The sequence below is a fragment of the Pseudopipra pipra genome, chromosome 22 (assembly GCF_036250125.1).
Source record: "Pseudopipra pipra isolate bDixPip1 chromosome 22, bDixPip1.hap1, whole genome shotgun sequence".
Taxonomy (NCBI): domain Eukaryota; kingdom Metazoa; phylum Chordata; class Aves; order Passeriformes; family Pipridae; genus Pseudopipra; species Pseudopipra pipra.
This window is the reverse complement of record NC_087570.1, coordinates 687,871-713,122: the sequence shown is the minus strand read 5'-3', so window position 1 is coordinate 713,122 and position 25,252 is coordinate 687,871. Positions and strand designations below refer to the sequence as shown.

Genomic DNA, 25,252 nt, shown 5'->3' with positions numbered 1-25,252 from the left:
TTCTTTAGATTTAACTTTAGCAAATTTTGTTAGTGCTTGTCATCATCTTCTCGTCTGCCAGAGCACTCACTGCTCGTGGCCTGAGTATGAGAAGCTGCAGAACACAGGGATCACTGAGAGTAAATCTTTTCCTGGAGAAGGCCCCAAGGAGATAGAAGTAGTGCTCCCAGGTCCCCAGCACAGACTGGCAGCTGGTGAGGAGGAGGAGGAGGGTGTCACTGGTACCCCACTCCTTCTGTTCCCCACTCCCCCAGGATACCACCACCGCCAGGGCGAAAGAGGGAAAAGCCCCCAATTGCAGTGCAATGCCCTGTCATGACTTAATCTTTCTTTTTCTTCTCGTCCTCAACAGGATTCCATTGGTGAACCTGTAAAAAATATAAAAAAATAATGGGTTACCTGTACCTACCATTTCTGTTTACCAGTAGGAGACTCAAAGAGCAGCGTTCTATGGGCCAAATATATTTTTATAAAAATGAACATGCCTATAGGTAACTGCATTGTCAAGGAGCACGGTTTTGGGAGGAGAGAAAGGAAGGTGTGTGAGCAAAGAATCCCGTGGAGGAGGAACTGGCGAGGGACAAAGAGGGAAGGACTGAGCGCCTGGAGCCCGGCCGTGGACGGTGACTCTGAACCTGTGCCAATAATACCATTATGTGCCATGAACCGATGCAAAGACTTTGTGAGGAGCCGTGTCAGCAACGCCTGGAAGCGTCGTGGAGGATGAGTGGGGCGTCTCTTCTGGTGGGGTCATCCATTCCGGTCCATACGCGTACATACATATGGTATATGTAGAGAGAAAATATATATATACACACACAAACACTTTTTGTACTGTAGCAATTTTTGAAGATCTTAAATACTCATTTTTAAAGAAGATGTCATGGGCTAAAAGTCTCATTTCTTTAACACGCATCATGCAAACCGGGCAATCTGACGTTTTCTACTTTGGCAGCTTGTCTGTCAGCCTATATGTGTATATATAGGTAGACATATATACATATATATACGTGTGTGTGTATGTATAGACATATATATGTATGTATACATATATATATATCGTTTTGGTTCTTTTTGGAAATGCTTTTCCAGCGTGGTGACGTGACTGTGGTGGGGGACGGCCGGGGCTGCACTGCTGGCAGGGAGCAGGGGAGGAGCTCCCCAAAGACCATCTGGAACACAGCTCAAGGCAGTGGTGAAGGTATTTCCAGGCTTCTGTATCCAGATACATCATCAAGGCCAATAGGAAGAAGCTGGAGAGCCTGTGCCTGCCCCATGTCCAGAGCTGAGATCCCCACCATGAAAGGGGGCTGGGCAAGGTGGGTTTTAGGGGTGGACTTCCAAAAGATGGGCCTCTCTTGGCACAGGAGACAAATTTTGGCAGTGGGATGTGGGAGTCTTTTCGGAAAATGGCTTCTAAATAGGCCACAGCACCAAAGTTTGCTCAGCCCTGTTTGAGAAACAAGAGGAAGGAGCTTGTTGCCTCCTGCCCCAGCCCAGAGCTGTGGGATTAAGGGAGCTTCTTCCCTTGCTCTTCTGGTCTTGGCTGGCTCTGCTGTGGCAAGAGAAGACACAGTCTGCTGTCCACAGTCCTGGGTGGTGTTTAATGGGATTTTTTGCCAGGGAAGCACAGTTCTGCGGGTTCCGATTTGGTGTGTTGCTCTAGAAAGACACCCATGGCCCAGCCAGCTCCTGCTGGGGTGGGTGGTGGTGGTGGATGCTGACGAGGATGCCAGCTGACCCTAAGCCCTCTCTCCAAGTCTTTCCATGGAGTTGGGTGCTACCGTGTTGTGCTGCACATCAGACACCAGGATGGGGCTCGCTCGGGTCCCTTCGGTGTTAGGTGGGTGAGAACGACAGCAGAGATCAGACCAAAGTCCTCCAGTTCTTTTTGTAAACTGCCCTTGGTAAATACTAGTGTTTTTTTAGAATTGTCCAGATCCACATTTCTACTCCCCTACTAATTACTCAGCTCCTTTTCTTTATGATAATGAACGTGCATTTAAAAAAAAAAGTAGAACCCTGTGGTGTTGCGCAAAGCCACGCGTGCGGTCTCTTGTTCCCGTGTCCTTTTCTGTCCTTTTCCCATGGAATTGCACAGTCTGGATTATTTTTCCTGAATTTTTGGATGCTGCCTCGGACAGAAGTCTTCCTTGCCAGCCCTGACAATTACCTGCAGACTTGAGCCAACCATCCCCTGGGCAGAGTGGGGTCTCCTGGGTGGCTCGTATCCAGCTCTCCAAAGCCACTGGATGCCTCCAGGCAGGAGGGGAGACAGTGTCTTGCTAGAGCAGTGACCCCCCAAAGCTTTAGCTTGCCCTGGGAAAACATGAGGAGTGTCTGCCCTTGGAAAGTGTGGAGTCTGAGCGACTGCTCCAGGGTCATCTCAGTGTCCTGGGGCTTTCCTGTGGCACTGGTGTCAGTGGTGCAGGCCCTGCGAGCTGCCCTCACTGGCACAGGTGTTGGGTTCTCCTCCTTTTTGTGACTTCATGGTAATCCATCTGCTCCAGCTTGGAGCCACGTCCCTTGTGCTTCTCCCATTGATCTTCCTATTTATTTCATTCCCGTGGGTATTCGGTGTAATCATGATAGCAGTATGACATGAAATATATCTCAGCTCCCTCGTTCCAGGGCGTTCGAAGCAGTGCTCTGCTTCTGCATGGATGGAACCTGCTGCCTGCAGGGAAGTTGTCAGGCAGAGCCAGGGCATGGCAGGGTGTTGCGGGCAGCACCAGTGCCAGCGGTGGTGGGGATGGGGATGGAGAGGCACCCGGCTCATGGGGAATTCCCTATGGAGCTGGGGAAGAGGAGAGGAAGGAGTGTGTATGTGTGTGTGTGTGTGAGAGAGAGAGAAGGAAGGTGAATAATTGTGACCCCAAGGACAGGAGCAGGTTTCAGAGAGCAGGATTTTCCCGAGCTTCCCCCACAGTCTGCAGCAGGACACATCCTGGTCACCCAGAGCTGAGCGGTGAACCAGGGAACAAAAGTAGATGCACAATCTTCCCTTATTTATAAGGACCAACAGCACTTGCACTTTATCAGAGGAAGCCTCCCCCCATGCATGCCAGGCACACGGGGCCGCTGCTGGGAGGAGGGAGAGGAGGAGCAGAAAGGACAGGGCTGGAGCTGCTGATGTGGTGATGTACAAGGCAGGGCCCAGGCATCCCAAGGTCTTGCACAGTGAAGAGAAATGAACTGTGGTGGTTTCATTCCCTCCTATTGATGAAGGCCAAAAAACAAGAAAGAAATGAAAACAGAAAGTTGCATTTCCATGGCATAGTCTGTTGAGCAGATCTTCCCACCGTGGAAAAGCAGGGAAGCGTGATGTTCTCGGACATGCTCCCTCAGGAGCTGTGTCATATTTTGGGCACATCATCTCACCCTGGGGTCCTGGAAGCTTGCAAAAAGAAAAGTTTTGCTCCTTGCTTTGCTGTAAGCCCCCAGCCCACTGCTGCTTGTTTCTTTTTGGTTCATTTTCCAGATTCCTTTGCCCCTGAGTCGTCCCTGAGAAACACACCATGGCAACCAAGAGGCTGCCACGTCCCCCAGAGGTGTCATGGAGTGTCTGTGTGTCACATGTGGCTCTGTCTTAGAGAGGCAGTGGTGTGGGATGAGCCACCCACAGCAAGGAGAGCTTGGCTCTCCTTGTGCTCTGCAGCAAACCCAGGACTCTCCTCCCTCCAAATCCCTTGCAAACACTGAGCAGGAGCCTCAGGACATGGTGTGATGGCAGGGGCAAGGGCTGCGGGCAGAGCCGTGGGCACCACTGGCACCAGTGGGCTCTGTCCTGCACCAGCTGAGCTGGTTTGGGACTACAGGTCCGAGCTCCCATGTCATGGCACCTCCGGGCAGGGTGGGCAGGGTTTGATCCTCAGTCCCTTGATCTTTGTAAGCCGGGGTCTCCCCAGGGCAGCATCACCCCACGGCACCCCAGGCAGGGCCAGTCCTGGGCGGCCGCCTGTCTCTCCAGATCCGATCGTTTACCTTCACTCTGTCTTCCCAGCTGGAGAGAGGGCGGCCGGTGGCGGTGGCGTGGAGGGGCTGTGTGGGTGCTCCGTGGGGTCATCGGCACCGAGCCCACCGCGAGGTCACCACAGCGACACAGAGCCGGCGTGGGGGCGGATTTCAGGTTACCTCTTCTCCACTGGCAGCTTGTTGCAAAGGAAGGTTAGTTCAGCTCAAATGGTAGTTAAATAGTAGATATTCTACACATATTATATATTTTATAAAAAAAAAAAATTAAAAAATAAAATAGAACAAAAATATATCTATCCTATCTCAGCCCGCCCATTTCAGGATGAATGTGGTTGGAATTTTCGTTCAACCAGGTATAAAATCTGTAAGTGATTTTTTCAAAACCAGCAAGAAATCCCTCGCCATTTCCAAGTCCATGGGTTTGGTCTCCCGAGCTCATCTAACGCTTCTCACACATTTTTAAGGATTACTCTCAGCATTTGTAGGTACATTTTTAATAGTGTCAAGAGTGGAGAAAATATTTACTTTGAATAAAGTATATGTTGCACAAAAATGTACACTAAGGGCACAGATTTCTGACCCAGATTTCTTCTATTTTAGGTTCCGAGGGGTTTATTTTTTTGTTTGATAGGACATGTACAGCGAAGTTTACACTTTATTTTTATTTCGCCAAAAACCCGTTTTCTAACATGAGGACAGTTTTACTTTGTAACCGGTTTTACATCACCCAGTACTTCTTTTCTTTTCCTGGGAAAACCCCGCGCCGGGAGGGGCAGCCGGCACGTCCGGGTGCGGTGCCGGGCCAGCCCAGCGCCGGTGGAAGCGCTGCCGCCTTTCGGCATCGCGGCCGCTCCGCGTGCCCGCAGCATGAGCTGGGGCGATGCCAAAAGGACCTTTTTTCTTCCCGAGTGGTTTTTAATTTGTCTCTGTCCGTGGAAGCCGTGTATTTGGAAGCACTGTAAATGCCCCCCTGTCCCCTTGCCCTGTGTATATTTAGTACTCTGATGTTGCTATTAAAACTGATATGAGAACCGCGCAGCCGGTGGTGACTGGGTTCGTCCGCGCGCGGCTGCGGTTCCTGGGGAGGGGACGGAGTTGGTTTGGGGTCCAGGGGGACTGACCCATCAGCAAGGATGGGTGCTTCCCTGGGGAAATCCCCCTGTCCCCAGCTGTGCAACCCTTGGGTGAGAGGCTGAGAAATGGCCCTGCCTTCATCCTGGGAACAGGGTCTCGTACATCCCCTCGGGTCCCCTTGAAGGCCCCACCTCTGCACCCTGCAGCACTGGCAGGAGGGTGATGGGTCCCGAGGCTTACCCAGCACCCCTAGGGCTCGGGGGGAATTAATTAAGTGTCACTAATGGTGTTTTAAACAAACAGCTCTGCTATGGAATCACTTCACCCAGTTACCTCTTTTACCTGAGGAGTCCTGGCCATGAGCAGGTACCTGTTAAGTGATGTCTCTGGTTTGCACATTGGGTGTGACACAGGTGATGATGGTTCACAATTGAGCTGGCCCTGCAGCTGTGCAGCCAGAAGCTGCTCGATGGACAGATGGACAGACGTGGGCACTGGGCAGCATGAGGAGGGCTCATGCCAGGCAGTAGGGACAGCTCCCATAGCCCCTTGTGCTCTCACAGTGTCCCCCTTCCCCAGACCACCATGGGACAGCACAGCTGCCATTCCTCACAACGCCATCTGACCTGAAAAAGGGGGAAAAGCCTTTCTCAGTGTCCATGTTGGCTTTAAAGAGGGATGACCTGGGAAGACAGAGCTCAGCACAGCCACCTGCCACTCGCGTTCCCAGGCTGCGTCAGGAGCTTTCCCGCAGTGCTGGGATCCTCTGCAGCTCTCTCTGCCAGACCAGCACAAAACCAGGACCAGGGATGCTGCCCAGCCCCAGCCCAGCCAAATCTCAAAAAGCTCCCTTCTGCAGGAAAATATATAGGAAAATGGGGAGGGACAAAGTGAGATGCTCTTCATTTAGGGCCAAATTGCCAGCTTAAATCACCGTGACAATGTGTACAAGCGAACAGGATGCGAATGGCCTCAGAGCTGCATATATCAGCTGGAGAACTCTCTTCATTTCCAGATGCAAGTGGGATTTCAGGGCATGAAATACAGTGTTGGGATCTCATTCCTTTCCCTGATATTTATCACAGCCGGAAACGTATTCACCAGCCCGAGCTGTTCCAAGTGTCACTGCTGGGAGCACAGAGGAGAAATATTGTGCTGAGCCGTGGGAGAGAGACTGGGGGGGACGACAAGGCGAGCGGCCAAAGAGGAGAACCAGCATCCCTGCTCCCTCCAGCACCCAGCACCCCAGCGTGGAGCCAGGAGCATCCCCTCCTACTGCCCACCCCACCATGCACCGAGGGCCAGGGCATGGCCACCACACACTGTGCCCTGGGTTAAACGGTGCCACAAGTGGTTCCCGGGGCTGGAGGTGCCATGACAGGGTGACTGTCCCCTTGTCAGCTGGAGGCTGCCAGCTCGTGTCCCTTCAGCACTGCTCAACAGGGTGAGGCTGGAAAATGAGGCTGGAAACAAAACACCACACACTGGTGCCGCAGCGCACAGTTCTGATAAAAAGTAGGACTAAGCATTATCCAAGTTTAATTATTATAATTATACCGGGGCGAAGTAATTGCTGGGGATATTTTAAGCATCAATCAACACGCTATTTTGAAAACTGAAGCCCTGATTTACCCAGGGCGAGGTGCTAACCATCAACAGGCAAGAGTGCTGCCGGCAGCAGGAGGAGCCCACCGGGAGGGTTTGTGAGCTGGCTGGAGCTTCTTAGCTGCAAATAGGGATTTGGGGAGGGAGGGTGTAAGATAAGCAGCAGGAAGATGGAAAGGGATCCCCTACATCCTTACGAGGAGCCTGGATCCAGCACTGGGATGGGCTGCAGGAGCAGCATTGGCTTCAGGAAGAGGAGCCGTGCACAACGGGCGACCCCAGCTCGGCAGTGGCTCTGAGGAAGACTGGCTGGGACTGGATGATGTAGCGATGCTGAAATCATTTAAGCTTGTTATGGTGGTTTCTATGGCTCTCTGGCTGGATGTAACAAATTGTCTGCATCATTTTCCAGATGGATCATTCTTAAATCATCTAGGACAGGCTTCAGGGCTCTGCATTGAAGCGGTGGAAGGCACTTCAGTTCAATAAATGCTGGAACTGTGCTATATCAAATGCTATTTCTTATTAAAAGTGTAAGTACATCATCCAAGCTGATGGGTCTCACAGCCAAGATCTCCACACTCTGCACCTCTCTGAGTGCCCTTAGCTCCCTGAGGGGTTGGGGGACAGGGATGGGGCCACACTTGGGTGCCTGTGGTGGCAGGCAGGGTGACTCTGCAGCAGAGCAGAGGGAACATTGGTGGATAGGACTGGCCATCGGCTCATCCCTACCCCCTGCTTTCCTCTCCCCAGGTGGGTACCAGACCCTGGTGTGTGTCCAGCTCCTGGCAGATGGCATGGCCCAAGTGTGTCTGAACAAAACAATTTATTAGAATTGGAAATAATTGATTCATCAGTAAGTTCTGCTGGGAGGGTTTATCACTGTTGTCATTGCTGAAGCAGCCCGTGGGTCACCTGCCCCCCCAGCCCCGCAGTGTCCTGCAGCAGGACCAGCTCTGGGCTCCACCTCCACACTTGGCCATGGCCACACACGCCCCACGAACGGGGGCTGAGAGAGCAGTTTGTTACTGCCAGGCAATTTGTGCTAATGAGCAGTTCGAGGCAGCGAAGCCTCTCAGCAGAGATAACTTATGGCAGGAGGGGCTGGCAAGGAAAAGCCCCAAGGATGCTGCAGTGGAGGAGACCTGCCTGGCACACACTGGCACAGCCCATGGTGCGCTCAGTCCACGGTGGGATCAGCCCATGGATCTCCTCTGCCTCCCCCCTGGGATGGTGAGTGCAGCAGCTGCCTGTGGCTTGTACTGGGACCAACTTCCCAATGGGACTCAACATCTTCTGAGGACTCGGAAAGCACATGTGGATGCAATTCCCAGGCTTCAAATGCCAGGCTGGTGTTGGATCTGATCTCAGGCATTTCTGGTGCTGATGGGACCTGAGCCCCAGGACTGCGGGACCTGTTCAGCTCTGCCAGCAGTGACATGTCTGTATGTGTTTAATAAACATACCAGAAAGAAATCCTCGCTGTTCCTGCTTATCCTTCGAGCATGATATTAACTGAAAACTGACATTTATCTTAGTTCTCTGTCAGGCCAAAACAGGGACAGACTTTCTCGAGGGTATTATTATCTTTCTCTTGCAAATTTTCAAGCATGAATAAGTGCTGTGACTGGCACAGAGGACGGAGGCGGGAGCTGGTGGTGGGTGCCCTGGCAGCCCACTCCTTGTCTCTGTCGCAGCAGGACCAGCACAGGAGGGGGGGAGCAAAAGCCCTGATGGCACTCGGGGGCAAGGTGAAATCCTGGTGTGAAGCCCACCTGACACCGAGGTCAGCAGTGCCAGGGCACAGAGCTCAGGGCCCCTTCCCAAGCAGGGCATCACTCGAGCAGCGATGCCAGGGAAACACGTCCACCTCCGCGGGCGAGCGTGTCCTCTCAGGTGTTTTATTGACCTGTCAGAGGGCTTGGACGTGGCTGACGGTGCTTTTCCCCTGCAGCAATTGATTCCAGTCGGCTTACATCAGGGAACAGTTGATTTCTTTGCCTGATACTTGCTCTGGCCTTCGATAACACCGTGTTTAGGAATACATCACGGGATTCACTGGCGGGAGCACATTGGCTGATGTGTCTAATGGACAGCACTAACAGGTATGGCCATGTATGGTCTTGGGGCTTTAGTTTCCCAGAAAAAGCCACAGTTGAGCAAAGCAAATTCAGCCTCTGGCTGCCAGCGAGTGATTCCGAGTTCTCTGCTAACCCAGAGGAGTGCTCTGCTTGGGATGGTGACATGGGGCCAACCCTGACTGAAAAGTGGGATCCAGCTCAGTCCTTTCCTGTCAGTCTCCTCTCTGCAACCTCACCGGCTCCATGACCTGAGCGGATCAGAACCAGTCCCTGCCCAGGCTGCACTGCAAGGGACACAGCACCTTTGGTCTCAGGCAAGCCCAATCAGACAGTGGTCCTGAACGCCTGCTGGTACAGGAGCCAGGCTGCTGTTCTCCCCCAGGCACCTTTCCAGTTACCAGCACATCTTTCTCTACTTAAAGCCCGGCCAACACTCTGCCCTCATGCTATAAACAGCACAGGTTGACATTTGTTTTTCCCTGTCTATTTCTCATCCATGTTTTCCTTCTCTCTTCACCAACATCCCGACCACCAGCTCGGCACAGAGCAGTGGATTGCAGCCAGTGCCATTTGTGAAATGGGTCTGTGAAGCCATGGGAAGAGCCATATCCATGTAACAGTCCATAAACCTGTCCATTGGAGCAGTTAGCCATGCAGAGCCCCTGGGAGAGAAAAGCCCCACATTCACCAATTCGCTTTCAATCTGGGAACCATTCTGCATCCATGGATGCAGCTTTGGGCTGCTATATTTGCCCTGGCACTCTCCCGGGGATTTAGGGGGTAGGAGCCCTCAAAACCTGGCCCCCATGGGCAGACACAGGCATGCTGGGGCTTTGCTGCAGCCCTGTGTCCCAGGCAGGATCTGGCTCAGTGTCCCTTGTCCCACCAGTGCTTTTCCAAGTCTGGCAGAGAACGTAGCTGAAAACCAGGTGCCAGGGTTAATATTTAAAATGCCAATAAAACTTCTTCCCCGAGGGTTGGCAGGTTTTAGTGCTGTCTGGCTTCAAACAATTGTCTCCCAAAGGCGATGAGGCCGCCTCTTGCTGGGCAGAGAGGAGGGCAGAGCAGTGCCTGCTGTGCTGGGCTGTGTACACACCCCAGAGCCGGCTCTGCCCAAGGAACAACTCTGCAGGGTGGGAGAAGCAGCAGCCAAGAGCCCAAAAAAACCCTCTCCCAAGACTACAGCTCTGTTTGGTGCTGAGGGGACTGGGCGAGCGAGCCCCTGTCCGGGGAGACAGCATGCTGGCAGGGACAGAGCCTGGTGACAGCTGAGTGACACTGGGCAGCAGCTGCCAAAGCCCGGGAGCATCCTATCTCCAGGGGGCTGGGAAGAGACCGGACAGCGCAGCCTCGCTGGTGGCAGCCGGCCAAGAGCACCGGGCACATGGACTGAGCAGACAAAGCAGAGGGACGAGAGCCCCCGGAGCTGCTGGAGCCCACTGAGCATGGCTGGGACCCACTGAATGGATTTGGAGCGGGTTGGTGGCCAAGCACCTCCCTCAGTCCCACTGGATCCATACGGAGTGTCAGCTCCAGCTCAGTCTGTGAAGAGAGGAAAGAAAAGGGAAAGGGAAGGTTTACAAGCTCTGTGAAATTCCTTCCCGGGGTCCAGCAGCAGCCCCCTGTGGGGAAGCCGAGAGGGGGAGTGCAGCATCCCTGGCAGCAGCAGGGTCAGCACCGCGATTCCCAGGGGTGTGAGGACAGAGAGGCTCTTTTCAAGGAGAAAAGGATGAGAAAAGGGAAAGGAGTAGGAGAAAGAAAGGAGACAAGGCATCAGTAGGATGCAGCAGGAACGGTACCAAATGGGCACTTCTCAACTTAGGGGAAGTTTGAAAGAGCCATTAAAGCCGGAGATCAGTGAAGGGGGAAATTGAAATGTTAGGGGCTGGAACGAAAAATTAGGCACAGATAATGGCCCCAGGGTTTAAAGCACCCACTGATAATCTGTTGTGACGAGCTGTAACACGCTCCCATTTGGGATGTCTCTGTATCCAGAGCAAAATCCCCGGAGCGGCGGCTTGATGGGCACGGCTGCCCCGGGGTCCCAAGGTCCTGCTGCGCTCCCTGGCATCACTGATCAGCGCTGGGGATAGCAGGACAAAACCTGGAGAGGAAGGAGGAGCTGGAGAAGTTCGGGCAAAGCAGCAGCAGCGAGACCCAAAGGAGAGGATTTCCACTGCCCTTTCCAAAGAGCCACAGGAGCTGTCTGAGCCGCCCGGGGCTCTCTGGACTCAGCCCCTCTTGCCGTGGTTCTGCCAAGGGGCCGGAACTGGTGGCACCCTTGGGTGGGCATCACTCAGCACCCTGGTGGCAGCAGGATTAGGGCTCTGCGTGGGAAGCCGAGCCATTGGGCTGGGGAGGCAGGAAAGCTCTTTGAAATTAGGAGAGTCAAATGCCTTTGATTTAAAGTGGATTTGGGGTGGTGTTGGATGCGCTTGTCCCCTCGAGTGTTTGCAGCCAAGGAGTGCTAATCGTGGCTGGCCTCCCTCTCCCACCATGCTTACATCCCCACACCAGGGCTGTTCCAGCAGGAGCCTTGGAGAAAAAGGAGTAACCTGGACTAGCAGAAGGTGTCCCTGCCCATGGCAGGGGGCTGGAACAAGATAAGCTTTCAGGTCCTTCCCAACCCAAACCAATCTGTGATTTCGTGATTCTAAATCCCTCCTTGCAGCCTAATGGGGCTGACCCCGCTGTCAGCACTCCCACATCAAACACAGGCACACGTGGAGCATGGACACAAGCACAGAGAGCTGCTGCAGACCCTCCCCCTGCTCACAAGCTGTGGGAAGCCAAGGGAATTGTGAACATAGCACATGTGGCTGTGCCAGAGGCTGAGCATCACTGCCAGAGCTGGACAGAGCAACCGTGTGTGGTCGGGTGAAACCTGCAGCAGGATGGACAAGAACCTGTCTGTCACACCTGCTAGGAAAGGCTTTCCATGGCTGCTGGGACCTGACACACCACTTGGTCCATGGAGAAAGACAATCCTTGCCTGGAAAACTGGCAGCCAAACACAGCTACAGCCAGATGTGGCTCACCCAAAGCAGAGCTTTGAAAATCAGCCCCTTTCACAAGCAGGTGTGTAGGAAGGCAGCTGCCCATGGGGTGGGAGCCTCCCAGCCTTGATTGGCCTGGGGGAGAGGTTATTTAAGAGCCAGGCAAGAAAGCAGTGCTGCCTGTGGCTCAGCTCTTGTTCATCTCTCCTGGGACCCTGGTGGCAGCTCATCCCTGCCAGGTATGTGGCATCTGAGGGAAATTGCTTCTGTTTTCTGACTGGCATCACACACATTCCCCTCCAGCCCTCCCGCTCATGATGATAAGCCTGGCTTAGGGAGATGTGCTAATCTGGCAGTTGCTATGAGACCAACTTGATGTCTGATGCAGTGTGGAGGCAGGTGAGTCATTTAGAGGAATATGGGTTTTTCTGGTGTGGTTTGAGGAGCTGCAAAAGTTTCCTGACGGTCAGTGGGATGCAAACACTGTAGTCCCAGCACCCGGGGCAGCCCAGGGAAAACGGGAGCCTTGGCTTCTCCCTGCTGTGGTCTCTCTTCTCTTTGTGGTTTTCTAATCTGTCAATCTCCAGCTGCTGCTGGCTCCTTCTAGGAGAATGTTTCCCAGGGTGAATTCTGAGGAGGAGCGACCTGAAGATGTGCTTTGCTCTAATGGTGGCCCCGTCTCTGGCAGCTGAGCCTGCTCCTGGGCTGCAGCCCGGGGCTCCCACTCTGGCAGTGCTTGGGGCTCTCCAAAGCAAGTGCAGATGGAGAGAGCAGGGAATGCTGACTGGGAAAGCTGGGAATGCTGGCTGGGAGAGCCAGTGCTGCTGCCGTGGGGGCAAGGGCAGGGTGTGACTCGTTCCTCCAGGTCCTGGCATTACCACAGTCGGGATCACCAAACTGGGGTCTCAGCTGTGGGGCTGCTCCTGTGCAGTAACTTATGTAAGGAGGAAGGAACTAGCACAGCAGAAATTTTTAATTATCTATTTGACTCTAATAGTCTTGGTTTGGGTTCATGCAATGTTGGTTAGTTACCTCACATAATTAGAAATTTTACAGTTGGATAAAAAGTTTATAAAGCACTGAAAAGGGCGGGGTATTCAGGATGGAGACGTTCACTCCCTCTGCTTGTTCTGGAGAAAGGAAAGGCTTTGGGCTCCTCAAGGAGCCCCAGTTCCCACTGGCACCCAGAGATGGTCCTGCTGGCCCCACTCCCTCCATGCATGGGCTCAGAGCTCCAGGGACAGAGGGTTCAGTGTGAGCCAGTGGCCCAACCCAGGCATTCCCCCAGGGGAATGTTCAATTAAGCACAAACCAGTTATTGATGGGCCCCCAGGGTGAGGATGGGTGCTGCCCTGGCAGCAGGGATTTAGGGGTTGTCCAAGGCCAGAAGTTGGTTGGTTTGGTGGGCTCTTGGTACAGGTCCCCCAGTTCTTGTCCACAGACCCCAAAGTACTAATCCAGGTTTTGTTAACGAGGATTTTTCCTCCCTGGCATCCCTCTATTGAAGTCTGATAGAGCAGAGGTTTGGGGAGGATGTTAATGATCACCTTGATGTTATGAGTGTCTCAGAGAGGCAGGTGTTTGCTCCCTTGGTGAAAGCCCTGGAGATGCTGAGCCCACTGCACTGGTGGGGGGTTCCATGGCAGTAATGTGGCAGCCTGCAATGTTGTGGTCCTCAGGGAAAGAGGGATTCAAGGAGGGAAGCATTAAAATAACACCTGCTGTAAAGGAGTGGAACAGCACAGCCGTTATTCACCTTCACAGTAACAGCTCAGCCAGGCTGAGGGCTCAGGGTGGCACACGGGGGTAAAACTCAGGGATGCACATTTCCCTGACATGCAGGGCTCGTGATGGAGGGAGGGTGCTCCTGTGAGCAGGCACTGGGAGACTGCTGGGGCTGGAAACCTGGGGGGAAACAGCCCTGAGCCATCAGCTGAGGTCTTGGCCACATTTGACCCCGGCATCTCCTGGCACGTGGCCGGGCCACTGTCACTGCGGGTCCCCTCTGGCTCCTCGCACGTGCCCATCACTCCTGCTCCCAGCCTGCATGGGAAGCAGCTCTTTTTTCCGAGCAAACCTGCCAGGATCCCTCCCTAGAAAAAAAATCATACAGTTTAAATTCTTCTTTAAAGCCTGTGGGATGACCAGGTTTGGTGCCATTATACAGGAAGGGTTACTGCAGGTGAAGGGTTAAGTGGCTGGTGGCTCATGCAGGTGTGAAGTCTCCTTGCAAACATGCAGCCTTGCAAATGGAATAGAAGTGTTTTTTAAAGCCTTTGAAATCAGTTTTGTTTATGTAATCTGACAAGTTATTATGCAAAGTCCTTATCTGACTTCATGATTTATGGGAAAGATCCTCAAATCTATATTTAAAATTACTATTAAACACAGTTTTTTTGCCTCTTCAGCTGAGATAGAAGCACCATTAGCAGTTGTTGCCCTGGAGCTCAAGTACTTCATTAGTTTAGGAAAATTAATTTTTTTCCATTAAATCTTCCTAGGATCCTGATGCTATATTTGCTTGTAAAGGTTCAATAATAATAATTTTTTAAAAAACGTTCTGCTAGTTGTGATCTTTGGTTTCCTCCCCTCTAAGCTCTCAGGTGTGTGTAGCCATAGGTTGAGGCCAGGAGGTGCTGGCACAGGCAGTGCAGGTGTGTGGGGCAGACTCAGACCTGGTAGTGGATGGGGGAAGGAAAGGCCTGCCTGGTTTGGAGAAGCTCATCTCGTGCTGTTTCTTGTTCAGGTTCTTGTAATGATCTTTCAGAGTGTCAGTGGGAAAGCTGGGATAGTTCTGTCACTCGGCTCCTGCTTCAGCTCCTGCTCCTGCCCGGGGCACTGTGATGCTGGGGGGTGGGAGCTGCTCTGGAAGTCGTGGTGCTCCTGTTCTCCATCCATCTGCTGCTCCCATCCTGCAGAGAAGTGGCTTTTCAAGTGCAGATGAATCTGAATTCATTTGGCTTTCTCTTCGTGAGCCCAGAGAAATGCCAAAGCCTCTTCTCATGTCTCAGCTACTTCTGGCAGGTTTGAGCTTGGTTGGGAGATGTTTGTTTTCATGCTCCTCCAGCTTTTGAACAAAGGAGCTGATGGCAGTCGTGCATATGTACACGTGTATTGCTCCCAGCCTGCAATATCAACTTATACTGAATTCAATCACATTTCCTTGCATCTTTCTAGTTTAACTTTTTTCCCCTACTTGGACAGTATTCCTACAGTTAGGTTCTAAAGTTGCTAGAGTTGGTTGGTGGTTGCTTCCAGAGCTTTATCTTTCTGAGGATGTTGTCCTGTCCACAACCACATAGAGGCTGTGGAGGGAAGGATCCCGACTCTGAGCTAGGCAGGGAGGCAGTGGTTGTGTTCCAGACAGCCAACCTGTGCAGTGGGATTTATGGAGAGATTCAGTGTTTTATGGACAGCACAGTAAATTTCTCTTTAATAGAGCCTTAAATATTCCCTGGCAATATTTACATAAGCATTGTAACAGCTGTGAAAGAGTCATTAAGGACTACTCACAGAGATAATCTCGATTTTAAAATTCCTTTAATGTGCGTTTCCAGAGAGATTATAGGCACAGCTATCTGGTCAATAAAAAGCTCATCCTCCTCCACAAGGTTTGTAGGCAGATCAGGAGGACAATCAGAAATAACTGGGCAAAAGTATCTGGATTGAGCTAGGATTTTTTCTGGCTCCTGTTCCCTTTGTTGGCAGCTGAGTGCCATTCCAAAGGAATATCGTGTGTCAGTTTGACACCAAGCCTGGACAATCAACCACACCCAATCAAATAATCAATGCTCCTGATGAAAGTTTTCCTCATCCAGTGCAGTTGCTGGAGTTATCTGTGTTTCTGAAGAAATGGAATAGGGATTCCCCTCTTCCTCAGCTCCTGCAGAAGGCATTTCCAGGGACTGCTGCTGTGACCAGTTACTGATCTCTGAGGTGTTTGTGGGGCTGGTGTGTTACTGTAGGTTGGTTGGGTTGGTTGCTTTGCAGTTTTATAACCATCCTCAGCATCTCCTGCTGAAACCCTGCACTCAGAACCTTTGGCTCGCTGCAGTGGCTGCTGCTTCTTCTCTGTCTTGTGTTCAAAGTTTAATCTCCTCAGAGCCTTGCCTGAGACCCCTGTGCTAGAGGTTTGCTCCATGGCTTCTCCAGGAAGAGCTTGTTTCCCATCTAAGAGAAGATGGAGACACCCAATTTCCAGACTCTTTCTCACCTATTTGGGGTTCGCATGGTGTGTAACAGAAGTTGAACAAACTCTAAAGGCTGGAAGATCCTGACTCCTTCTCCTTCAGCAGCTCAGCTGGTCGAGTGTGGGAAGATGCTAATTTGAGCTGGCAGCAATTCATGTTCACTTTGGAGGACAACAAGGCATCGGAGAATAGGCAGGAGCGGAGCTCGGCTGGAGAGCGGCTGCGAGGTGCAGGGAGGGCTGGGGGAGCTGCTCAGTGTGTTCCCAGGGAGAAGGACAGATTAGGCTGCTGGGCTCTACCTAACAGCTCAAAAGGCTTTCTCCAAGGCTTTGTGAGGTGCTGGTTTGTGTTTTCCTGGAGGGGAAAGAGTGGGAGATGAGGGGCAGGAGCAGGAGGCAAATGTTGGCAAGGGCAGTGTCTCCTGCAGTCTCTTGCTTGCACAGGTGGCCGAGCAGGGTGGTGAGCAGGGCAGTCTGCAGACCCGTGTGCAATCTGCTGGCAGAGCTGGCAGCAGCAGCACGAGCCTCTTCTCCCTTCCCTTAATCTCACAAAATGGGGATATTTCACTTGGAATCATCCAGAGATAATAAATATGGATCGTGTTGTTTTACGAGTTTCCCGCACGGAACTGCACTTTAAATTAAGCACCGTAAAGCTCAGCTGAACGTGGCAGGAGAACAAGGTTTGAGCTGAATGCACAAACACCTTTTCCTTCCCCTTTGGTCCTTTCCTTCCCCCACAGTCCCATTAAAGCTGTCACACCAGGAGCTGCAGGTCACAGCTGGGAGCTTCCCCCCATCCCACACGATGCTCTGGGCTGAGCTCTGCCAGATCTTGGCCCCAGCTGCTCACCTGGAATGTCTGCTTGGGGTTGTTGTACAGGGCAGCTAAACCCCAAACCTGCCCAGTGAGAGTGGTTTCAGTAACTGCTCTGCATCTGTGAAGTTTACAGAATAAACCTGTTTGGTACTGGAGCTTGTTTGGAATGGCTCTGAGGGAATAGCCCTGCTTCCCTGAGCCAGGAACTTTGCTTTGAAATCTCTCCAGTCCCATGAACTTCTCCTGCTTCCCAGGCTGGGGTGTGGGCCTGGCAAGCAGCTCTGCACCCAGGGACTTGCTCTGGAACAAGCCCAGATGCAGGGAAAATGTGTTTCCTACCCAGGTAAGCCTGGGTTTCCTTCTGCTTCACTCCATGCCCTGGGCAAGCCCCAGTTCCAGCAGCAACGTCCCAGAGCTGCTCATTGGCAGCTCCCTGGCCTGTGGAGAGAAGGTTTTGATGTGGAAGTTGCTGTCTGGAGCTGCTTCTGGGGATGTAGAAGGAAACCAGATGGGTTTTTTACGGCCAGTGCCATGGGGATTCTGTGTGGTGCAGGAGATGCTGGGAATTCTGGTGTTGTGCACAGGGGCAGGCGTGCAGGTGGACATTCAGGACTTGGCTCCATTCACCAGCTCTGGGAGTGGTTTGGTTGCTGTATTCCTGCTCTGAGGCTCACTGCAAGCAGTGGGGACATCTTTTCCCACATCCCACTGCTGCAACTCTCTCATTTTTAAGACCCAGCTTTCCTGTGCCTGCTTTACTCCGAAACAGATCTTCATCCCTGGCTCCATAGAAACTGCAGTTTTCCTGGGCTGTCAAATATTGTTTTACCTGTACTCCCAGAGGAGAAAAATGAAAAATTTCAAAGTAAGCACTTGCCAATAGGTGTAGGGGAGAGCAGCCGGGACCCTCCGGATATTTTCCCTCTCTGCCAAGACTATACACGCTCCTTTTAATTTCCAGAGGTATTTATAGCTCCTTCCTTCCTTTCCAATTATCACCATGAGAAGGTGGTGGAGGGGGAAGAGAAAGCAAGAGGGAGGGAACCGGCTCTGTAGTCTCTTGATGGGGTGTTTCCTCCCTTCCTTGTCCACTGTGGACCCTCCCAAAAGGGAACCTCAGTCTGAGGCTGGAGCACGAGCCACAGCCCAGCCAGGGCTGGAGAGGCATCCCAGTGCTCAAGAGGCATCCCAGTGCTCAAGAGGCATCCCAGTGCTCGGGAAGACCCAAGAGGTGCTGACTCAGGTGCTGCCTTCTCCCCTGCAAGAGAAGGGAGCTGGGGAGGGGGAGCAAAGAGCAGAAAACAAGCTGCAATTTCAACTTGTGATCATATTGGATTTGTAACAGCCAAAGCAATAATTGTGTTTGTGGCGCTGGAAAGGGAAAGGAGACAAATGGTTTAATTTGGATCAATATTAATTTTATGCAATTTAACTTTTTATCACGGCAAATACAATTATCGTCCTTGGGATCAATCAAGAAAGAAAAAAGACCGTTTAGCTCAGAAAATGCTTGACTGACCAGGAAAGGTGTTTGTGGGCGAGGGAATCGTTTATTGCCTCAGGTTTGATCAGCCCTGAGTTTCTGTGTGGAAGGAGCCGGTGCCGGCAGGAGGAGCAGCGGCAGCTCAACCGGGACAGGAGGCAGGGATCACAGCCGGGATCACAGCCGGGATCACAGCCGGGATCACAGCTGGGATCGCTGCAGAGAGGGAGGCTCAGCAAGGCACCTGAACCTGCTCTCTGCTGCCTGCCTTCCCCTGGCACCTCAGGCTCCTGTAATCAGAGAAATGTCTGAAAATTTAGACTCCTGGCATTTGCTTAGAAAGAAGCAGCAAGAATCCATACCCCTTGTCCTCTTTCTGAGGAGACATCCAGGCAATGAGTAATTAAACTGCTGTGGGCTAATGAGAAGCCTTGTTGGCATCTCTCCTCCTCTGCTGGGGCATCGTGACCCGCCGGCTCAGAGCCAGCATCGATGGTCCTGTGCAGCCTCGGCTCCTGGTTTGAGCAGGCAGGGCTGTGGGCAGGGACAGGCAGGAGATGCTGAAGGAGTTTCTGGTTGTACCCATACGAACAATGTCTGTGAATTGAACAAACCACTGTGGTTCCACAGCGAGCTTCACATCCCCCACTGACCTTTGGCAAACTCTGAGAGGCTCCTGCAGACAAACCCGATCTTTCCCTCACAAACCTGAGTGATGTGCTGCCTGTTTTGCTGAGTATAAAGTCATGAGAAGGTTATCAAAACCGTAGGTGCTCGGTTTCAGCAATGCCCCAGCACTGTGCTGGTCCCAGTGCAGCTCCTTCAGTGGGATGGGTGGGCTGGACAGCACGTGCTTGGCACATCTTTGGGAATGTGCTGTCTTGATTTGGCAAGCCCAGTTCCCAGGCACCCCTCTGCGTCTGTCCTGGGGAGACATGGGTGACAAACCCAGAGTGTTGGCATCCTCTAAAGCCATCACTGTGAACCCCTGTGAAGTGAGTCCTCTCAGGTGCCTGGTTTAGGTCTTTCTCTCCCCAAACTGTGGGGCCACATCACCAGTGCAAAGGCATTAATTGGGAACCATTGGCACCACCTCACGCACACCGAGGACACGAAGTGTTAAACACAGCATTTACCTCTCTGAAAATTGGTACAGGCTTTGAACATTGATTTTTACCTTAGGGCCAACGTGTTACTTTGGGGAAAAGGCTGTAGAAAAAAGGACATTCTGATCTGTTTTGCTTTAACCTTTTTAAATCCGTCTCAAGCACAAATGCTGGCTGCTCGTTTGTTGCCCATTTTTGATCGCCTGCAACACTGAGGGGGAAGAGTGGAGGGAGATCAGAAGGACAGAGGGGTTATTGCTGCTGCCAGCAGCTCAGGCTGCAGGCTATGGCACAGCATGTGCCTGCTCGCCTCAGGCCTGTGCCACGGGGATGGCACTGGGCAGCTGCTCAGCCTGTGCCCGGAGGGAGCAGTTGTGGCACAGCGTGGCAGGCTGGGCACAGCTCCTTGTGCTGCCTCGGGGTTCATCTCCTCTGCCTTCAGGGGGCAGGAGCTCAGTGCATTGCTGGGGCTCTGCACACTCAGCACTCCCTGCCAGAAGAGAAGTGCCTGTAGGGACCCAGGGCTGTTTGCCATGGGTCTGTTGAGATCTGGTTATTAAAGTTACTAGAAATGCCTCTGCCATTTGCACCTCTGAATTAAGGTGCAAACGAGACCATATGTTGAAGTCAATAGTATGGATTTTATTTAACAGTAAATGTGAGGCAGAGAGAAAGAGACAGAAAGAAGTAGGAAAAAGGAGGGGTGGGGAAGAAAGAGAGTGAAAAAGATTAAATAGAAAATGTATAACCACTCCATGGAACCCATCAGTGTTCCATGGGTCTTCTTCTGGTCTTCTCGGTGCTGAGGGTCCTGCCAAGCACAGAATCCAATGGGTTAATATATGTTTGGAAGGTGTCAGGCACCTCCCCTGGAGGGGGAAGCTTTGCAGTCTCTTGCCACAGGCTCTGGATTTGTTGCCTCACATGGATCACGTGCAGTTCTCTGGTGGTGGAAGGCCTCAGGAATGAATTGAGGGGGGTGCTTTGGAGGTCTCTGATGGTTTAGGACCCTTCTCAGCTGCCTCTCACATCAATGTCCCCTGTGTATGTGGTCTTCCTGGAGGGGAGGTGTTTTATGTGGAGAGATTTCCCCATCACAGACCCAAAACCCTTCTCTTCCTCCACCCACAGAGACCAGCTGGGGCTGATTCTTAACACAGATACAGTCTTCTTCCCTGAACATTGTTTACTTCTCTTCAGACCTGAGATAATTGGACAACAGTCTTATCTCAGCTTCTGGTCACAGTCCAATTTCCAGTCAGGAGGCATATTTGGGAGGTGGGGTGCTTTGGTGCTCCCACACAGGCAGTTGCTTCTTTGCAGTTTGACAAAAAGTCTTTCTATGATTTTGACAATGTTTAAGACATGAACACTGTTTCAGTCTCTCACAAGGTCTCAGGTGAGCTGGGTGTGAGCACAGGGGCACCTGCTGCCATCGCTGGCCTCCCACCTGGTGCTGTGACCATGTCCCAGAGCCTCGTGCGGGGCAGAGCCCGGGGATGGGGCAAGTCCCGAGTCCACAAAGTCGTGAGAAAAACCTGCCAGGCCCTAGCAGAGGGCACCTCTCCCTGTGCTGACACAGAGATGCTCAGGCATCGCTGCAGCCAAAGATTTTTGGCAGGAGCAGCAGGACAGCCAGAATAGCTCCTGCTTTCTGCACAGGCCTGGGGGAGCTCTGTGTCTGTTACTTCTTTCTGAAAACCACAGAGAAACCCATCAGAGACAGATGTCCAAATTTTAAGGTCATTTGTTCCCCTTCTATATGGTAATGTGTTAGCTGAGCAGAGCAATCCTTGGTAAGTTCCTTAGGACAGCAGAGCTGTTTTGGGGAATTGGCTGTGAGATACTATCTCTCCTTTAAAGTGCAATAAATAAATGTACTTTCCTCTTCAAAATAAATAGGGAAGCTATGCCATGAATCTTCCAGAAAGTTAGAAGGCCTTTGAAGTGTTTGATTTGAGACGTAATCACTCATGTTACGCATTTAAAAACAAGCAAACTGGGAAACCAAACTGCAAACCTCTCCTTAATGTGCAAAAGTTTGGGAAGGTTTCATTTCTCAGGGTGAGTGATGGTGTAGCAGGCCCAGCCTGGTGCCCAGATCTGCATAAGGATCACGTTAGGGTGTGATCTTATGAGTTTGTAACATCTTTCACACGCTCTACTAAATTTCTTGTGTTTTATGTCACCTTCTCTCAGTGCTGGGTTGGTTGGGTTGTGTAACAGAGGCTCCAGAGTGCTCATGGATGGAGTGGATGAGCCCCTGGTGCTTTGGGAGTGACATTTGGCTCCTATGGCTCTGTCCTCACCCTATAGCCAGGGAGGCTCCAGCTGCTGCACTGGCGTGGGAATCCCCAGGGAGCCAAATCCCCGGCTGGAGGGGCAGGAGCAGGCACGGGGTGGAGACTCCAACACCACCAAATGCCACGACAGAGGCAGCATTGCTGGCTCTGAATGCTCAGGCTTCAGCTGGATCCGATTTTCACGGATGCCATTTCCCTAGCAGGAGGTCCCAGTGTTCTTGCTGTCAGCAGTGGCAGCGTCCAGCTCCCCAGCCAGCTTGGCCCCACTGTGTGCCAAGGTTGTGCCAGAGAGGCCTGGGGCTCGCCCTCCAGCACAGCCATGGCTCAATGACCCTATTCATCAGCAAACACAAAAGCAGGGAGTGGAACCAAGCAGGAGTTTTTCAGGACGAAGCAAGCGGGCATAAAAGACTATTTGGAAATAAAACATATTTGGGATTCGTTGTTCCCTTGCAGCAAATCTCACTTTTAAGGTGGAAAAGCCTTTTGCCTAAGTGCAAAAGCTTGTACTGCGTTCTCCTGGAAAGGAAAATGTGTGACTTGCATTGCTTTTAGTGCAGAGCCCTCCCAAACCTGCAGGGCAGGGCTGCAGATGGACTCTGTGGAGATGCTGCAGGCAGCTGTGCCTGGGGATGCAGCACAACGTGGTGGGTGCAGCACTGGACCAAAGAGTCCCAAAAATGCTGCTTGGGAGCCTGGGAAACCCTGCTTCAGGTCTCAGCAGCTGCCGAGACTGGGATCACACAGAGCACTTCCCTCCATCTCTCCTGCCCCTCCTTGGTCATTCCACGTGCCTGCCCACCCCACTTTCACTTCAAACACAGCGGAGGTCAGGAATTTCAGAGCAAACAGCCTAGCATCTCCTTCCCATGAAATCTCCCAAAAAGGAGGCAAAGCAGCCAAGTATTTTGGATATCTCAGTGAGGTTCCCACGATGCGTGTGGTCTGTCCTTGGCCACTGCTGTGCCTTTGTCCCTGCTCTGTCCTGTCGGGAGGTGCTGCTCCCCGTCGGTGCTCAGGGGGATGAGGGTGTTTGGAGCCTGAAACAGTGATGAACCACAACATGTTGTCTTAACAGCTCTCGATCTCTCTGGCATTTGCTGTCCCAAGGCAGCAAAGTGCACAAAAACTCTGTGGGTGAAATGGAACAAGGTGAAACAACCCCTTTTTGGGGCTTCACTTCCCAGCAAGTTTTGCTGATTTCAATAATGGAAAAACACTTCAGTGTATTCCTGACATTTTCACATCAAAACATAATTATGTTTCACTATTCAAATATTTAGAAGACAGTCCTTAACCGATCCTTGCTCCATTAATTATTCCTATTAATTATGTATAGATTTATAAATAGCAATATAATTAATATTTAACAGAATTTTTATGAAAGAATTTCAAAAGCTTATTGAAAATCTGCATATCTGAAGCCCTACCTTTTAAGTGGAAGGACAGTTTGCTGCTTCATCTTCTTCCTTGCTCTCTGTCTTATCAGCTGAAACACTGGCCACGCTTCTCCCAGGGGAGGTATTTTCAGTTTGGGTTTTTTGCTTTTTCATCCTCATTTGTAGCGGGATGTATAATTGGGTGCTGCTAATTCCAGCTGATCCGGTGCAGGCGTTATTCCCGGGTGGGAGGCCAGGTGAGGGCTGTGCCTCTGTCCTGGGGGAGCGCTGCACCTGTGACTGTTGCCAGGTAATTCACCACTGCAAAGCTGCTCCACTTCCTCCTGGGAGGGCTCGGAGCAGCCCAGCAGTGCCCTGCAGCTGGCTGGAGGCTGGGATGGCCACGAGGTTGAGATGCACCTTCGGTCCCTGCCGGCACAGGGGCTGCCCACGTGCTCCACTCATCCCATGCAGCAGAAGGGCCCCTCGCTCTGTAACCAGTGCTGAGCTGCCGTGGAAGCCCAGCAGCTCCACGGGGGGCTGTGCCCTTCAAAGCCCAGTGTGGAAAACAGGGGATGTCAAGAAGAGGCGACCCAATCCCAGCAAACCCAGGGAGCAAACGCTGGATGTTGGGATGCCAAGTGCACAGCTCAGCGCTCTGGATCCTCCTGCTGTGCCAGGTACGTGTATTTTCTCTGTTACCTTAACACAACCCACCTGCCTGCGGTGCCCACGTTGTGATTGAATTGTGATGCCTTTTTCTCTCCCAATGGCATCCTCCTCACCCGAGCGTGGTGTTCCTTTCCCCCGAACATCGGCAGGAATGTCTGTCTGCCCGGTCTTGCTTGACTCGCTGCTCCCTCACTGTTTTCTGAAGTGAAATTCTAGATTTTCTTGCTGATTTTATGCAGAGCATAAGGTTACCCCAGTGCTGCTACCCCCATGGCATCCCTGGCTGTTGTGTTCGAAGCCTGTGTCATCCCAGCAGGGTTATCCCAGTGCCGTTATCCCAGCGGTGGTCCCAGGGCCTGGGAATGATCCATAGCTGCGCTTATGCCTCACATCTTGAGTCGTTCCCAGTCTTCCCTCACTTTGCTGAAATCTGTGTATGGTGATGGCACTCGGGTCATCAAGATTAATAACTGTAGGGTTCTGCCGGCGTTTAGTCGGGGAAAAACACCTGGAGCTGCTCTTTTATGACTGATTAATGAGAGGGAGAAAAAAACGCTGTGGTTCTAATTGGCATTTGAGTTCTTTCTGAGTTTTAACATTCATGCTATGCAAATATATCAATTCTTAACAATGTCTAACAAGATCATTTGAAAATGAGCCTCCCTGGGGGATTGCAATCATGGCTTCGGGAAAGGCCTGAGCCCATTCGCCTTCCATGTGCTTACAGAAAAACTGGTACCTCCTGTTGGGTGGCCAACACACACTGTTGGTCATGGCCCCAGGGTGGGGGCCATGCCCAGCCCCACCTTGGCAGTTGCTCACCCTGGAGTGTTGGGAGAAGACGCTCTTCATCCAACACTGTGTTCAGTGCCTAACTCTCAGAGCAGCAATGGGCTCCTGGCCATTTCTGACCTTCATCTTTATGCCACCCCTTTGCTTCCTGGCTGTGTCCATTTGCTTCCCCACAGCCTGCCAATGGGAGCCAGTGATGCTGCCCCGGCAGCCTGAAAGAAAGACTCCAGCCCCCTCCTCTCTGTCCAACACCAGATGTGTTGGCAGAGGGAACAGAATTGCCCATGATTAATTTATCCTCATGAAAAATCCATGCCTGACTCCAACTAAGGGCTGGTGTTCAGGGTGTTGCATAACTTGGTTCTGGGAGGGAGAGGAGGGACCCACTGGTGCTGCCTCAGCAATGTCAGGTGTTTCTGGGGGTCTTGTTTACACTGGAGTGGTAAAATGAGTCCTTGACACACTTTAATGTGCTAATTGGGGGTTATTACGGCCCTTTTTATTTACGATTAGATTACGAATGTAATACTCCGTCTCATTTTGCTCTGCACTAAGAGCTGTGAAAGGATGGTAATTACCTCTCGTGTAAACCTATACTTAGATAGAAAAAATGACGTGTGGAATGAAAGGCCTGAAGAAATGGCATAATCTGTGTTTGCCTTGCGCAGACGTGCGGGAGCCGCGCCCGCTCCGCTCCTGGAAGTGTGTGCTGTGTCCACTGGAGCTGCCCAGGGACAGCACGAGGGGGCCCACGGCCCTGCCACCTCCCTCCTGTGT

The 25,252-nt window shown here is 52.0% G+C and overlaps 1 protein-coding gene and 1 long non-coding RNA gene across 2 annotated transcripts in view; both read left to right on the top strand.

The window, feature by feature from the left end:
• Positions 1 to 5,013, top strand: part of AJAP1 (adherens junctions associated protein 1) — a 36,577-nt gene extending 31,564 nt beyond the window's left edge. The window contains exon 6 of the mRNA XM_064678347.1: positions 353 to 5,013. The gene's annotated coding sequence lies outside the window, so the exon portion shown is untranslated. The remainder of the gene's footprint in view (positions 1 to 352) is intronic.
• A 6,607-nt stretch (positions 5,014 to 11,620) lies between these two features.
• LOC135425740 (uncharacterized) overlaps positions 11,621 to 25,252 on the top strand; it is a 31,618-nt gene continuing 17,986 nt past the window's right edge. Inside the window, exon 1 of the long non-coding RNA XR_010435732.1 lies at positions 11,621 to 23,691. This is a non-coding gene — a long non-coding RNA (uncharacterized LOC135425740). The remainder of the gene's footprint in view (positions 23,692 to 25,252) is intronic.